Consider the following 18,077-nt stretch of genomic DNA (forward strand, 5'->3'; position numbering starts at 1 on the left):
TGCTTTATCTTCATCATTAATGATTTAGGGGTCCTTTTACTAAGCTGTAGTGAGCACTAACAAGTGGTCAGCATGTGAGTCCTTACTGCCTACCTAATGGATGGTGGTAGAGGCTCAGGGAGGGTTTTAACATACCCCACCACAGAGCTGTTGCACTTAATGCAGTTTAATTATGATTGTTAACATGCATTAAGTGCCAAAACTTAATGCTCTTTAGTATCACTTCCTACACTACTGATACAGCCTTGTTCTCAAAACTAATAATCTTACTGATACAGCCTGACTCTCAAAAAAATAGTCTTACTTCTTATCCTAATGAAACTTTAATACCATCATTGTCAGTTCGGTATCACGTCATACACTTCTGATACGGTCTCACTCTCAGCACTGATTCACTCATACTCCCTATACTACACTCTATTTCCATCATTACAGATAAGGCCTCACTCCTTGCACTACTAATACAGGTTGATTGCCTATAGTCACTGATACAGTCCTAGCAGCAACACTACGCATACAGTCTAAATTCTACCACTATAGATACAGTCTAACTCCTGATATTACTGATTTAATCACTCCTCCAAGTGTATTAACGCGTTCTAATCTCACTACCAGTTCACTTACAGTTTCACTCTCACTTCTGGTATGCTTTCACTCTCAACTTTTCCAGTCTGCCTTGCCACTACACTCTAGGCAGGTAGAAAAATGTATACAACTATATATCCAACAGATAAGCAGCCTTTAATAACTCTACTGAAGCTCTCCTATTCCTAACAATTATGCAGCATTATTGTCAACTCTCATACAGTTTCATTCACAAAACTGGAATGCTGTCACTCCCAATTCTACTGATTCCTTCCCACACCCCAACCCTATGGATATTGTCTTTCTCTTCCTATTGCAGATGTAGTTTCACTCCAACACAATTGATAGTCTCAGTCCCATCACTAATGCAAGCTCATTTCTAAGACTGTTGAGCACAGTTTCATTTTGAACCTTGGTAATTCATGTTCCCAACCTCACTAATCAAATCTTGAAACAGATGCAGTCTCAATCCCAGAATTACTGTTGTAGTCTGAGTAACCACAGAGTCGGCTCCTATGGTTTGACCCTTGTCAGTAGTACACCCTCATTCCCGGCCAGTGGCATTCCTAGGGTGGCTGACATCCGGGGCGGATTGCCAATGCGCCCCCCCGGGTGCAGCACCCCTCCTGGTGAAACGACACTTCCCCCCGGTGAAACAACACCCCCCGGGTGCATTTTTACCTGCTGGGGGGGGGGGGGGTGCTGTGCGCCTGTCGGCTTCGCTCGTTCCATGCTCCCTCTGCCCCGGAACAGGAAGTAACCTGTTCTGGGGGCAGAGGGAGCACGGAATGAGCAGCGCCGACAGGTGCGTGGCACCCCCACAGCGGCATGCACCCGGGGCAGACCGCACCCACCACCCCCCCCCTAGGAACGCCACTGCTCCCGGCCCTGACCCAGTCTCAGTCCAAGCACCAGTGAAGGGCAATTCTAGAATTCATGCCTACGCATAGGTTCCTTATGTGTATCCCTGCCAAGAAAAAGGGACAGTTTTGCACGTAAGTACACCAACCCCCTAATTCTGTAAAAGTTGCCAAAAATTGTATGCGCCCAATTTGCATGCACAATTTAATTGAAGAATGAGCCAATTAGTGCCAATAATTAGCTTTTTAACAAGCAATTACTGGCACTAATTAGATTTAATTGGAACTTACATGTGTAAAGTTAGGCGTGGGGTCCATGCCTAAATTTTGCATGTGAGTAAAAAAAAGGATGTAAAAATGGGAGGGTTATGATGGGTGGAATGGGGGACCTTCCTAGCATTTATATATGTTATTATAGAATATTTATTGATTTATTTATTAATTAAGATTGATTTACCGCCTTTTTGAAGGAATTCACTCAAGGTGGTGTACAGTAAGAATAGATCAAACATGAGCAATAGGCAATTACAGCAGTAAAAATATTCAAATAACAATACAAAATATGGCATAGTATATACTACTCACAATATGAAGGATACACACTTTATTTAGGCATATACATTTCAGCTGGTGCAACTGGCCACGCTCAAAATTAGGCTGACTCTTAGGCATAAGTGCTGTTCTATAAACTATGCCTAACTTTAAGCACAACTTATAGAATAGCACTTTTTTTGGTGCCAATATTTTAGGCGTCATATATAGAATCTAGCCCTAAGTGTGATTCTAAAAGGGCTCATATATGTGCTATGGCACAAAAGTGCAAAGGATGTTTGCATGGGCAGAGCATAGGGGGCATGGGCATCACAACCTATAGAATACTGTGTTATGCACATTGCCAGGTGCACTCCTGCCATAGACCTGGCCTAAATGATCATGCCTAAATTTAGGCAAGACAATGTGGTTTACGCTAGTATTCTAAATGGCATCTTGGTGTGACGATGCTGATATCAAATTGCTGCTCAGTTATAGAATTGCCCAAATAGTCATACTAGTCCTTGATAAAACCTCATTGCCATGATTAACACCTTTTGATTTCCAACTAAATTTGCACAGGTAGCACCAATGTGATCGGCCTCAGCAATACAAAATACAGCCTCACTCCCAACATCACTGCTGGAGTCTGATTCCAAGTTGTGGATGGAATCCCACTTACAAGCACATAAGCACCGCCATACTGGGAAAAGACCAAGGGTCCATCAAGCCCAGCATCCTGTCTCCGACAGCGGCCAATCCAGGCTTCAAGAACCCGGCAATTCCCCTCCCCCCCCCGCCAATGTTTTTAAATAATATTCAATGGACTTTTCCTTCAGGAATCTGTCCAACCCCCCCTTAAACTCCATAAGGCCAGCTGCTGTCACTACATTCTCTGGCAACGAGTTCCAGAGTCCAACTACATGCTGAGTAAAGAAAAACCTTCTCCTATTTGTTTTAAATCTACCATATTCTAGCTTCATCTTGTGTCCTCTGGTTCTATTATTGTTTGAAAGTGTAAACAAACGCTTCACATCTGTCGTTCTACTCCGCTCATTATCTTGTAGACTTCTATCATTTCACCCCTCAGCTGCCTTTTCTCCAAGCTGAAGAGCCCTAACTTTCTCAGACTTTCCTCATAGGGAAGTCGTTCCATCACTTTTATCATTTTCGTCGCCCTTCTCTGCACCTTCTCCATTTCTTTTGCGGCACCGGTGCAGCCCCCCCCCCCCAGTCTCAAGCATTGCTAGAATAGACTGGAGTGTCAGCCCTCCCAACATTTAGGGGTCCTTTCACTAAGGTGCACTGAAAAATGGCCTGCGGTAGTGTAGGCGTGTGTTTTAGACATGCGCAGATCCATTTTTCAGCGCACTTGTAAAAAAATGCCTTTTTAAAAATTTTGAACAAAAATGGACGTGTGGCAAAACGAAAATTGATGCGCATCCATTTTGGCTCTGAGACCTTACCACCAGTCATTGACTTAGCGGTATGGTCTCATTCGTTAACTGAGCGGTAACGGTCTACGCTTATCAAATGCCTTTTACTGCCCGGTAGCACCGCATGCCAGAAAATAAAAATTATTCTCTGGCATCGGTAGTGGATGTGCATCAAAAACAAAATTACCGCCTGGGTCACGCAGTAGTCAGGCGGTAACTCCGAATTGGCATGCGTAAGGTGCTTACGCAGCTTCGTAAAAAGGGCCCCTAACATTCCTGTTTTAGCAGTCATGGTGCTACTATTTTCAATCTCATTTCCAGTGTTTCTCTCCCCGTTACTCCCAGTCCCCTGCTGCCCTCTCTGCCTTTGAATTCTAGTTACTTTTAACCGATCCAGCGTATGGTCGGGCTCACACATGTTGGGGACTTCATTTTCTTCTTTTGTGGTGTTCGTAGGATTGTTTTTCATTGTAAAATCTATTGTTTCTTTTTTTATTCTCTCCTAAAGATGAAAGGCTTAAAGGGCTGTATCCCAGGCTGACAGATTCCAGCCCCCTTTTTTTGTTAATGTTGTTTTTCCTGCACGCGAGCCCTCGGTAAAAGTTGTACCAAATGGTTAATCTGATTATTCAAACTATAGGCCAACTGCTTCACCAGTCTTCCACCACGCGTCTGGGAGGGGAGAAGAAGCCTCTCATACAGAATAATCTAATAAATCTCGAGTGTGGAAAAACCTCTTCTGAGTCTCAACCGGCACAAATGGAATTAGAGCTCCACTGTTCCTTCTCCAAAACAGACCTTTTGTTTGGAGCACAGATTCATAGTCACTCAACCCCCCAAAAAGGGTATATAGTTCATTCACTTTATGTATATAGTCGTTGTTAGTGTTTTGTTTCGTTTACTGAATCGGAGGAAGGAGAGGTAATATTATTACAGGGGCAGTTGATTGGAAATGTCTATAATTTCCTAAGAAAATTGTGTAGATTTTATCCACTATTGAAATGATAAGGGGAAGAACAGAAAGTTTACTTGCCTATTATTTGCTATTCCTAAAACGTTTCTTCTCCTCTCTCCCTCCCATCCTAAAATCTGAAAGAATGTTAGGAGACAAGGAAACAAAACAGAAAACAAAATCCCATTGTATCCGAGTGGCAATTCATGGGAAAACGCTTGTCAACCCTTACATAATGTCTCACTTCTCGCGGGCTGTTTTACCGCAGGCAAAACATAATAACAGGCGAATGAATAAAATATTAAATACCAGTGAGAATTTCATAGGGAACTTTCCTTTTGATTGCTTTATTTGGTGGTACAGCCTCTTAAAAATGAGATCAGTACACACAAAATAGCCGGATACAGTGGGGCAGCCTCTCAGTACAGATCAACCTTTCACTAGTATGACAGAGGATTAAAGGAAACAGTCACCTAAATTCCTGCTGTGTGGAGGCGAATTTGCACGTGAGTGCAATACTTTTCTCTCAGCTGTATAACCGGTTATGATAACCCCCTCCAATTGGTCTCGCAAGGGAAATACAAGTATTCTAAAACATATGTCGCCAGTATACTGCAAAGAGTACTTTTTTTGTGTGTGTTTGGCTGTCAAATAAATCAACAACCTACAAACCGTTTCTCTTGAAAATGTCTGTAGAATCTTCTATATGATATGGGTTACATTTGATACAAGGAGTTCCCTAGTTTATCCAAAGATTTCCTGCAGGATCTTTGCAGCTAGAGGGTCTATAGCAAACGTCTCCAGTCCTCTGTATAACCTCATATAGCATATAGCAGAGTCTTTTACTGGATGTTCACAATACTTTGCAAGCTTATTGTGCTTGTTGCTGTGAACTGCTCCATCAGAAATGTTTTTACTTGTGTTGTACATGGGCAGCTGGTATACTAAACAATGCCATATGGTTGCCTTGTCACTTCACTTGATTGCACAGAAATAAAAATTAACATAAACAACATATTATACCTTTTTATTGGACTCAATAGATTTCTTGACTTCTCTCCTGAGGTCAGAAAAGAATATGGCATGAGCTTGTGTCTGTAGGATGTATGTTGTGCATCTCATGTGTGCATCACTGGAGTCTATAGCTGGATATATTTGCTAGTCATGTGTGTATGCTACTGCACTGGGTGGGGGTGGGGGGGGGGGGGGCGACGCAGTTACCTTGCATTAGAGCTGTGCAATGAAGCTCAGTGCAGTGTTGTGTAATGCAAGCGTAATGCAAGATGTTTGCTCCTCAATGCTGTAAGCAAATGGCATGGAAATTACCACTGCATTAAAAAGTGTGTACTGTCTGAAAAACAGCACACACTGCAGCAGTGAGATGCAGCCCTTTGTTGCACTGAAGAGTAAAACATCTCACTTTCTGTCAGAGCATAAGTTCATGATCTAACAGGAAGGAAGATATGTGGAAAAAAAACAGGCTGGAACTCTCAGACCTCCCCCCCCAACCCACTCCACAAAAGTTCCCTGATGGCCTAGGGGGTCCTGGACCCCTAACTTCCCCGATTCCACAAAACTCCCTGGTGGCCCAATGGACCCTGATCCATGAGCTCCACCCCAAAGATTTTCCTGGTATCCCCACACCCTCCCTGACTCCACCAAAAATACCACTGGGCCCCAAGTGGACCTACCCAATACCCCTAGCCCCCTCCCCGAACCCACAAATTATACATTTAAGGTTGGGAGGCAGGAATGATGCTCACTTTCTTCTGCCGCTGTGCCACCATCTTGGAAACAGTGTATCGTGGGATGCTCCGTGCAGTCAGTCAGTTTGCCAAATAAGCCAGATGTCCCTTTTGTTCACATGCTGCATCTTTACACCAGCCTTGAGCTGGCATAAAGATTCAGAAGTATAAAATGAATTTATGTCAGGGAACAATTTAATATTCAATAGTTGTATATGTTTTACATGCCAGCTATGCTACCCTGCAATGCCATGGCTTTACGCTGATTTTCCCAAGCTGATCTTTCTTCCTGATAAAGAGTAAGACTGGCATAAGAAAATCAAAAGGAAATCATTGTGCTGATACAATAAGTTTATAACGGCCAACCCCCCTTCTGGATATTCAATGCCAGTCACTGGAAATGACCCGGCATTGAATATCTGGGCTCAGCACTGACCATGGGACATAGCTTGCCTGCTTCCCATGTGCTGAATATCGGGCCCGGAGTTTATAGGTTAGGGGTGTAAAGCAGTTATGCACTTGATTAGCTCCAATTAGTATTTGATAAAGTCAATTATTGATATAGTGCCAATTTAGCACCAATTAGCCAATCAATTTATGTGTGTAACTGACCCTATTCTATAGCCATACACCCAATTGTGCACCTAACTTTGGGTGTGATTTTCAGAATGAGGAGGACTATGTGCAAATAGCGTGCACCAGGGACGTATCTGGACTTCACCAGTAGGGGGTCCAGAGCCGAGGTGAGGGGGCACATTTTAGCCCCCCCCCCAGCAAATCCCCGGCATGGCCGCCGCCCCGTGCCGCCATTGCCGCTGCCACCCCCTCCCCCACCACCACCAGAACCAGAACCACCTCCAACAACTGTCACCCGCCCAACGACCCTCTCGATCCCCCGCCCGCTGTCGCTTACCTGTGCTGGCGGGGGACTCCAACCCCCGCCAGCAGAAGCCGTCGTCCTTCGTTCGTTTGTGTTCTTCTTTCTGAGTCTGACTCTGACGTCCTGCACATTGTGTATGCGCAGGACGTCAGAGACGAGTCAGACTCAGAAAGAAGAAAACAAACGAATGGACGACGGCTTCGGCTGGCGGGGGTTGGGGTCCCCCGTCAGCAAAGGAAGGCGATGGCAGGTTGGCGGCGGGAGGGGGGTTGTGAGGGCCGTCGGTAGGGGGGTCCAGGGTCAAATCTATGGTGGCCCTGGCCCCCGTGGCCCCATTATAGATACGCCCCTGGCGTGCACTCTTCAAGGAGAGCACGCATCATCCCCCCAATTCTACCAATAGCACCTACGAGGCATGCAATCCTGCACCCAATCATAGAATAGCATCAGTTATATGCATGCAACTGGCGCTAAACTGACAATTGGAGATAAGTAGCAATAAGTGGTTTTATCAAGCACAAATTCGCACTAATTACCAGTTGCACATGTAACTGACTTATGCCCCTGCTCTGTAAACAGAGTGCCTAGCTTTTCTTGCATGCAACTGCAAAGGGGGCATTAACATGGGAGGGGAGTGGGAGTGTCTATAAAATACTTAGTGAAGTGAAATGGATAGTCGTGGATTGCTTGTTTACGCTTTCCAAAAATACTAGGACTAGGGGGCATGCGATGAAGCTACTGAGTAGTAAATTTAAAACAAACTGGAGAAAATATTTCTTCACTCAACGTGTAATTAAACTCTGGAATTCTTTGCCAGAGAATGTAGTAAAAGCAGTTAGCAGGGTTTTAAAAAGGTTTGGCTAATTTCCTAAAAGAAAAGTCCAGAAGCCATTATTCATCTTAATAATTATTAAGACGAACTTGAGAAAATCCACTGCTTATTTCTAGGATAAGCAGCATAAAATCTTTTTTACTGTTATGGGATCTTGTCAGGTACTTGTGATCTGTATTGGCCACTGTTGGAAACAGGATTCTGGGCTTGATGGATCTTTGGTCTGTCCCAATATGGCAATGCTTATGTTCTTTTGTTCTTAACTGCCGCATTTAGGCACCACCATTTCTACCAGCCATAGACATGGCATAAGTAGCCACACCTAAAGTTGGGCATGTTACTGTAGACTTACAGTAGTATTCTAGAACAGACTTGGTGAATGCCTGGGATCGAAATTCAAGGGCATTTACCTGCATAGGAGTGGCTCCCAACTGGATAAATATCGCTCACCGGGACCAGAACTGGATTTTCAGCAACATTCTCTGGATAATGTCACTGAAAATTACTAGTGATCATTCCAGGAACTATCTGGATAGTTATCTGTAGGCAAAGCTTAGAAGGAGTTGGAAGTTACCCATCTGCTGGCATTATTCAGTTTGCTAACTGGGTAACTATCTAGAGAAAAGAGAGCAAAAAGGTTGTGCTAAATTTATCTGGGTAGTTATCCAGGTACTGGTCTGAATATTGCTGGCATCCTCTCTGTTCAGTATCTCCCCTTCCTTTTACCTACCTCCTGGACTGAAGTGTCCAGCATCTCCCCCTCCCTTCTCTACCTACTCCTCTGAAGTATTCATTATCTTCCCTCTCTTCCCTACTTCCCCCTTCAGGTATTCAATATCTTTTCCTCCTTTCTTTACCTAGCCCTCTGAGGAGTTCAGCATGTCCCTCTCCCTTCCTCCTGCCAGAAGGTATAGAGGTTGCTGTGCTACCTGGAGAAGTGCTGCTCATAAAGGCCAGTCATCAATTTCCAACAGCATTGTCTGAATAATTGTGCTGAAAATCATTATAGACTGCCTGATGATATTCATCAACACTATTCATATAACTATCCAGACAACAGAGTAGAAAAATTGCTATCTGGGTGGTTTTCTGGATAGTAGCACTGAATTTCACGTTATCCAGATAACTCTGACAGTCAGTGGTGTACCCAGATTTTCAGCATCACTATCTGGCCTTTACATTGAGCAGAGGCTCCATCCTCTCTGCTTACAACTGGTCACAAATGTCTAAAAGAAGTACCCAAGTAGCATGACAAATTAAAGTCACACTTAGGCCAGATAAAGCAACAGAAAAGGTATTAAGTGGCAACCACTTTAAAATAGCAGATTTCTAAATAGTACAATGCCATACCAGACTGCAGATCACACAGTTCTATAACATATCCAAACAACCCTCTTTTATCTTAAAAGCTCTTTCTTGACTCAGGAGTTGACGTTTCTTCATGTATCCACAAGGTGCTGAATATCTGAGAATATGTTTAAACACTGCAGCTATCAATTAGTGAAGAATCCAGTAATAGTAACCACAAAATGTATTTATTTATTTATTTGTTACATTTGTATCCCACATTATCCCACCTTTTTGCAGGCTCAATGTGGCTTACATAGTACCGTAAATGGCATTAGCCGGTTCTGGTGGTGTAGCCAGACAGCCAATTTTGGGTGGGCCTGAGCACAAAGTGGGTGGGCACAAAATTTTCTCTCTCCCTCCTCTCCCCAAAATTGGCTGTCTGGCTACGCCACTGCCCGACCCCCCCCCCCAAACCACCGCTGCAGGTTTTCCCCGCCCTTTCCCCAGCCACCACTGGCATGCTGCGGATATTTCTCTTCCCCCCCCCCCCACCTGCTGATTCCTTCCCCCAGGCACCACCTACCGGCATGCTGAAGGGCTTTTTTTTCTCTTCCACCTCCAAGCCACCCGACCGTCGGCACACTGCAGGCCTTCTTTCCCCTCCCTCCCATCTCCGCCGGGCAGCACCAGCATGCTGCCGCTACGCTCCTACCTTGTCATCTTTTGGCAGAGGTGTTAGTTCTCCTGCTAAATCTGCAGCGGATCCACGTGGTGCCAGGGCTGTCTCTCTGTACGCTGCTGCGACTGTTTCCTCTGCGCTGGCCCCGCCTCTTCAGAAAGAGTATCGGAGAAGGTGAGGCGGGGCTAGCGCAGAGGAAGCAGTTGCACTCGCAACAGCCCTGGCACCGCGTGGATCCGCTGCAGTAGCAGCAGAACTAACACCTCTGCCAAAAGATGACAAGGTAGGAGCATAGCGGCAGCATGCTGATGGACATGGTGCCGTGCAGCTTTGTTGTAGAGTTAGGCTGGCGCTGCCCGACGGAGATGGAAGGGGAGGGAGGGGCAAGAAGACCCATTGGGTGCACCATTGCTGGGTGGGCCTGAGCCCAAAGTGGGTGGGCCCAGGCTCGCCCAGGCCCACACGTGGCTACGCCCTTGGTATGAACAAATACAAGGTGATATTGTGGTAGAATGGGGTACATGTATGGTAAATACATTGGGGGAACTTAGAGAGGGAAAGGAAGAGTTAGGATATGTCCATTACGGTCTTATGGTCATAAATTAAAACACGAGGAAAAAGACTTCAAGACACCTAAATGCTTACTACAACTTCAGCATCTTCTGCTGGGGTTATGTCGTTCATCATTGGTCTAAAAAACCTCGTAGTATTGAAATTTTTATTTATTTCTACTTAGTTACTTTGAAATTTTTATTTATTTTCACTTTAGTTACTTTATTGTATCCACTTATCTTAAAAATATTTTTTTTGGGGGGGGGGTCAAATTCTTTTTTATACACAGAAATTTCTATTGACCATAATTCCCAATTTTGCAGCACAACAATGATTCACATGATTTCTTGTTTCATGACATTTAAATCATAATGTTTATGAAACATGAGAGAGGTCGAGCACTTAACTGACATCCGACGGCGGCCAGACCCGTTTCACTCAAACAACTTCCTCAGAGGTTTTGCATCGACAACTACATTTAACAGGATGGTCATTTGAATTGTTGTGCTGCAAAATTGGGAATTATGGTCTTAATAGAAATCTGTATATAAAAAAGAACTGTGTTTAAAAAAGATTTTGAACCCCCCCCCCCCCCCAATTTTTTAAGATAAGTGGACATAATAAAGTAAATAAAGTAGAAATAAATAAAAATTTCAAAGTAACTAAGTAGAAATACATAAAAATGTCAATACCATGAGGTATTTTGGACCAATGATGAACGACATAATCCCAGCAGAAGATGCTGAAGTTGTAGTAAGCGTTTGGGTGTCTTGAGGTCTTTTTCCTCATGTTTTAATTTATGAAAGATGACCATAAGACTGTAATGGACATATCCTAACTCTTCCTCTCCCTCTCTAAGTTCCCCCAATGTATTTACCATACATGTACCTCATTCTACCACAATATCACCTTGTATTTGTTCATACCGGAACCGGCTAATGCCGTTTACGGTACAATGTAAGCCACATTGAGCCTGCAAAAAGGTGGGATAATGTGGGATACAAATGTAACAAATCAATAAATACATTTTGTGGTTACTATTACAGGAGTCTTCACTAATTGATAGTTGTTTGAGAATTTTTAGAGTCACAGTTTGTTTCCTTTCAATTATCTTAAACACTGCAGCTGGCATTTAACAGAAATGCTGGTCGCTGAGGTTCAATATTGACTCACAAATAAGTACATAAGTAATGCCACACAGGGAAAAGACCAAGGGTCCATCGAGCCCAGCATCCTGTCCATGACAGCGGCCAATCCAGGCCAAAGGCACCTGGCAAACTTCCCAAACGTACAAACATTCTATAAATGTTATTCCTGGAATTGTGGATTTTTCCCAAGTCCATTTAGTAGTTTGCCCATAGAGTCAAGCTGTAGCTCATTTCCTAGGTATGAGGTAGTATGTGTGACTGCTGTATGCTTCCAGCTTGTGTTTGCTATGTGTGAGCATGTACTTGTGTTTTCATGTGTAAAGTGTGTGCTTATCCTATTACTGCCTTGCATTTTATTACAATATTGTTGAGAATGATCAGTGTGTTTGTGCATTTGCTATGCATATTCCATGTATGCTGCGCTATGCAAGCTGTGTCTGTTTGTGGCTGAATCTTTACCAGATTGAAAAAAAAGTGACTGCATGCAGAGAAAAGCAAGGTGGGAAATAGTGTGGCTCAGTCATACACTGGCAAACCAGATACCAGCAAAGAGCTCAGCTGCCACAAATTAGTGTTTGCTGGAGTGTCTTATCACCAGAAGTAACATCTGCTCAGCATGGAGAGACCTTTGAACAGAAGCACATAGTAAAAGTGGGATCTGCTTGTGGCAAAGGAGAGGGGAAATTAAATTAAATTAGCGAAGGCCTTTCTGTCTACAGAAAAACAGACTAAGAAAACCAAGCAGAGAATGAACAGGCTGCTGCTAGAAAGGAGGTGGGACTCATTAACTGGACAGCTGGATGCTCTGTAAAGTATGTGTGGGGGGTAGGGGGACATTCTTCCGGCATCTTCTTTTTCACAGAAACATAGAAACAGAAAAAGATGGCAAAGTCCATCTAGTCTGCCTATTTCTTCCCCTGTTGAGGTACTGCAGATTCAGTTTGATTTCTGGCATTACCATCACTATCCTACAACTAAGGATTGTCTGTGCTTCTCCCAAGCTTTCTTAAGTAGAGAGGTGTGGTAGCCGTGTTAGTTCACTCTTAAGGTTATCAATAGAAATCAAACAAAATGAAACATGGAAAAGAAAATAAGCTTTCTTAAATCTTGATAGCTTTTGCATCCACCGGGAAGCTGTGCCATGCATAAACCACCTTTTCTGTGAAGAAATATTTCATTCTGTTACTCTTTGTCTAATCCCTTTCAGCCTCATACTATGACCCCTTGTTCTATAACTTCCTTTCCACTGAGAATAGATTAATAGTTTACCAAATTTGATGTACCACTCGTCAAAATGGCAAGAGTGGTTTTCAATCAAAATAATTGGAAAAGAACACCATTAACTAAAAGGAAAGCAGCAGCAAAGCATTCACCCAAGAGAATAATCATAAAATCTACTTCATCCACACCATCAAGAATCCCCCAGATCTTCCATGATAGTATCCTGGCAAACCAAAAGGCTGTTGGAAAAGATAAGCTTTCCATTTTGAATTAAATTGACTCAGGGAAGTCTCAGTCTGCAACTCATACTGCAAATGATTCCCCAATGTGTCTACAACACATGAACCTTTATAACTATATCCGACCTCAATAACTCTATGTATTTGTTTTCTCTGCCGGAGTTGGCGAGCGCCTCTACGGAACTATGTAAGCCACATTGAGCCTGCAAATAGGTGGGAAAATGTGGGATATAAATGTAACAAATAAATAAATAAAAATAAATAAACAAACAAACAAACAAACAAATAAATAAATAAATAAATAAATAAATAAGGTGCATGCCTCATGTTACTGAAAGGTGCACTTGCTGTGCATTAGGGAGGGCCAGCAAAGCTAAGTCTGTGGACCATAAAGTCTGTCATGGGTGATAGAATTGTATCAATGGAGCCAAATACACTGGTGTCCCTCCATATACTACCAAGATCTTATACATACGCCTAGACTCCATCGGGAGCCAATGGTAATGAACGTGTAGAGGTGTTTCTCTCTTCTATGTTATTTCTACCTTTGAGGTATTTGAATCTCTTTATCATATAGATCCTTCCAAATTTTCCTGAGATATCCTAAATGTACAGCAGTGGGCACAGTATAGACACCATCCTCTGAATTCTATAAAAGTTACTAAAAACTGCATTGAATAACAAGTCAATTAGCACCAATAATTGAGATCTGAACAAGCAATTATTGGTACTAATTGGATTTAATTAAAATTTGCATGAGTAAATTTAGGCATGGGATCTGCGTGTAGAATTTATGAGTGGGTCCAAAAAGGGGGCATGGCCATGGGAGGGGCATGAGTGGATCAGGGGCAGTCCCTGAATTTATGCGCATTGTTATAGAATAAAGGGGCTTTGTGAGGGATTTACACCAAGGTTTTGTTGGTGTAAATGGTTGCATCTAAATGTAGTTGCAGTTACTAGTGCCTGTCACGTCTGTGGTCGTGACCCCTCTCAGACTTACGTTATTTCCGGCGGTCAGCTTCTGAGCTGGCTTCTGTCTGTTCTTCCTGAGTTAGTTCTGTCTCTGTCTCTGTGTGCTGGCTGCACTGGTTTGTCTGTGTGCTGTTTCCCGTTCCAGACTTCAGCCCAGTCCAGTCCGGATCTTCCGGCCTGCCAGACTTGCTTGGCTTGTTTGAGCCTGCACAGCACCCGTAGTTGCCTTGTGATTGCTGCAGCTGAATCTCAGCTGCTGCTGGGCTTATTAGCCATTTGGAAACTCTCTGCTTTGCCTTTGCATCGCCTTAGGCCCTGGTATGTTGGTGCTTGTTGCACTTCTGTTTAAGTTCTTGCCTGAGATTCTTGTTTGTTTCTAGTTAGGCGGTGTGTAGTTTAGATTAGGTTGTTGTTTGTTTGCTAGTCCTGTCTCTGGGTTATAGTTTTGTGTTTAGTCTTTGTCTGTTTGTGTCTTTGTGGCTGCTCTGCAGCTTTCAGTTCTGTGTCTTGTTATCAGTGTTTTGTTCCCTGTTTTAGTGGCTGCTTGCAGTTTTCAGTCCTGCCCTTTAGCTTTCCCTTCCTTGCCCTGCTGCCCCTGTATGTTCCTTTCCCCTCTGACCCTCAGTCCTGGTTCAGCCTAGTGGGTATCAAGTCCTGCCTTGCCCAGTAAGTCCTGCCAGCCACCTGCAGTCAGGGGCTCAACTCCTGGTGAAAGGTTGCCAAGTGCAGGTGAAGTTTAAGTGTGCCTGCTCTGCTTATTCCTGCTTGTTTGCCTCTGCTGCAACTCCAGTCCGGGGTTCCAGTCCTGTTCTGCCTAGTCTCCGATGTGGGGTGGTTTTACCTGTCACTGCCGCTCTTCGGCAGTGGCCCAAGGGCTCACAAACCTAGTTCCAGCTTTGAAAACGTGACAGTGCCTAACTTTAAGTGCCATTTATAGATAGCCCTAAATGCTATTTTTTCAGCACCAATTTTTATGCACCATTTATAGAATTTAGTCTCATATACAGTTGTTTAATAATATACTGGAAATGATTACATATGGTCTTTTTACTAAGCTGCAGTAAAAAGTGGCCTTAGCGTGTCCTTTACGTAGGCCATTCCTGCACACTAAAGCTATTTTCTATTTTTTTCATTTAGGGCCCTGTTTAATAAGCAGCATTATAGGTGTGTTATCATTTTAAACATTGTTAACCATTTACATGTGTTAACCATTGTGACACCTTTGAGGGGTTAGGCAGATCCAGGAGCCGGAATTCCGGACCGTGGCGCTGGAGAGGCAGGCGAGGGTGGGAACAATGGAGGGACTACCAATCCCAGCATCTTCGGGAAGGATCACCTGAACCCTCTAGAAAGGCTAACCAGCGCTTCAATGCCCCTGACTCCCAGAGGAGGTCATTAGACTCCCTTAGAGAAGGTGAACCAGACTACAACTCCCAGGTTCCCAGGGGGGAGAAGGAGGAGGCTTTTGAGCAGGCTCATGATAAAGATTTGGAGCAGCTGGGGAGAGGGGAGAGACAGATAGAACCTATGGAATGAATGCCTGAGGAGGTGATTACTGAAGCCAAAGAGGTTGGTGAAGGAATGCAGGTAGAGCCCATGGATATTTCTGCCTTTGCCCGGGTGGAAAATGGGCAATCTCAGGGCCTGCTAGCAACCTTGATGAACCGGTTAATTCAATTCATTGAGAGAAAAGCCCAGGGAAGTATCTGAGCGGGTTCCCTGGGGAATTAGCTTCCACCTGGCCCTGGGCTCAAGCATGACCCTTGGGGAGGATACGAGGAATTAATGGCTGGTATGAATGGGAGGGGGTCCCCTTTCCTCAGATTGCTCTGAGGTGAGGGTTTGCTTGGGTGGGTGTGAAGTGCGCAGCAGAACCTTTTTTGCTGAATGAACTTTGGGGAACTTTTGGGTGAAAGAACTTTGGGGCTTTTTTGCTGAATGGACTTTGGGAACCTTTTTGCTAGGGAAAGTGTTGGAACTTTTGCCCAAGGATTAGCGGACTTGATGAACTCGGGGAGGGAAGGATTTGGACTGTGGGACTCAGGGCTGGGTTAATACCTGTTGGAAAAGAGCTTGTTTTTTTGTTTTCTTTTTTGTTGCTGAGTTGAACTATAAGAGTGCTGGAGCTATGTACTAAGCCCGAGGAGGCATATAGCCCCAGGGAAGAGACTGTTCCTAATTAAATACAGGAGATTTCTGACTGGTTTGATATTGTTTGAACTGCCAAGTATCCAGAGTTCCCTGGTAAACCTGGTGTGGAGTCGGGCCCAGGTCTGGGAAAGTCGAAGCACAGCCAAATGGCGTGGGAAGTATTTACACCATGTACATGCCTACAATATCCCTATAGGCTCCTACATGGTTAGCACACGTGCTAAGTGTAGGTGCGCTAAAAACACTAACACACCTTAGTAAACATGGCCCTAATTGCCTTGCACTAATATTGCCATTACCATGTGGCCATTTTTACAAATTACTATGAGAGCACTTACTGCAACCTACTTTGTAGGCGGTAAGGGCTCTCATGTTATCCATATGCAAGCCAGTTAGCCCACGGTAATGTAGATGCGCTAACACTCTCTGCTCCTGACATTCCTCCTTATAAAAACAAAAACAAAATTTAGTGCACAGTTAGTGTGGGCACATGGTAAAACTAACGCAGAACGCTTTAACGCATCTCACATTAGGCCATTTTTGCTGCATTAGACGTTCATTAGTACCTAACGCTGTTTAGTAAAAGGGCTTCTTACTCATGCTTCTAAGAGTTCTACCCTTGGATGCATGTACCATATTCAGTTATTTTTCAAAGGCTACGTTTATTTCTCAGCCTTTGTACATCATCAGGTCTTTCTTAATTCGGAAATCATGCCTTGCAAAATTAAATAAAATTAAAACATTACTTTAGGGAGGGTTCAAGACATTTAGGGATGAATTCTATATATGGGGTTGAAAAAATTGGTGCTGAGAAAAGCACTGTTCTATAAGCTATGCTTAAAGTTAGGCATAGTTTATAGAATAGCTCTTAGACCCAGGAATCATACCTAACTTTAGGCACGGCCATATGCACTGACTGAAATGTGCTACAAATCTTTGCACATAAATTAGGCATTTCCCCCTTATTCTATAAATATGAGCATTAATTTTAGGAACTCCCCCATTCCACCCATGACCCTCCCATTTCCTCTCCCCCATTTTTTACCTCGTGTAAAATTGAAGTGCGTATATTACAATTAAATCTAATTAGTGCCAATAATTGCTTGTTAACAAGCCAATTATTGGCACTAATTAGCTTGTTATTCAATTGAATTGCACATGCAAATTGGGGGCGTACCCAAATTTGCACATGCAATTTTTAGTGACTTTTATAGAATTCAGGGGTTATAACTTGCAAAATCCTGTATTTAGAGGTGAAAATGGCTGTGTTCACAAGATGTTTGGTGCAAACTCTTCTGAAACTGCTAGTTTTCTGCTTTGTTTTGTTTTCAGCATTATTAATGCATCTATTTGGTGAGCAGAGCTATGTAGATTTTTTATTTTTCTGTCTGCTAGTCTTAACATGCTGCAAGGAAGAATAAATAGTATTTAAAAAATCAGTGTACATCAGTAGTACCTCACTAGCATTTGTCACCTGTTAATAATATTTAATTGATTTTGACAGGTGGCCATGCCCGCTTCTGGTCACATCACCAATCAGAAATGAGGATCCACCCAGGCCATGCCCACTCTCTGGCCATGCCCCATCCAAGCTCCACCACTGGTGATGTCACAGCCCTACCCTTTTTATAATCCTACTCCTAGCCCCACCTTATTTGTATAACCCTATCCCAAACCCACTCCTTTTGCATAGCCCCACCCCAAACTACCCACTTTGGTGATGTCAGTGAAATTGATGCCATAGACACACCCCTTTCCAAGATGGTGGCTACTAGACATATCACATCACTTCCTGTTTCACATGACTCGCCACCATCTTGGATGTGCCACTTGATGGGAAATGATGCTAATTATCCTGTATACTCCAGGAGAAGCATGCACAGTTGTTTTATCCCTGTCCTTAAACCATTTTTTTTTGCCCCCCCCCCCCCCCGCTTGTTTTTTCAGCCCTCTATTCTTTTTACAATGTGTGGCTAAAATATTCATTCCACAGACACAAGGGCA

Source organism: Microcaecilia unicolor, chromosome 2 (genome assembly GCF_901765095.1).
Source record: "Microcaecilia unicolor chromosome 2, aMicUni1.1, whole genome shotgun sequence".
Classification (NCBI taxonomy): Eukaryota; Metazoa; Chordata; class Amphibia; order Gymnophiona; family Siphonopidae; genus Microcaecilia; species Microcaecilia unicolor.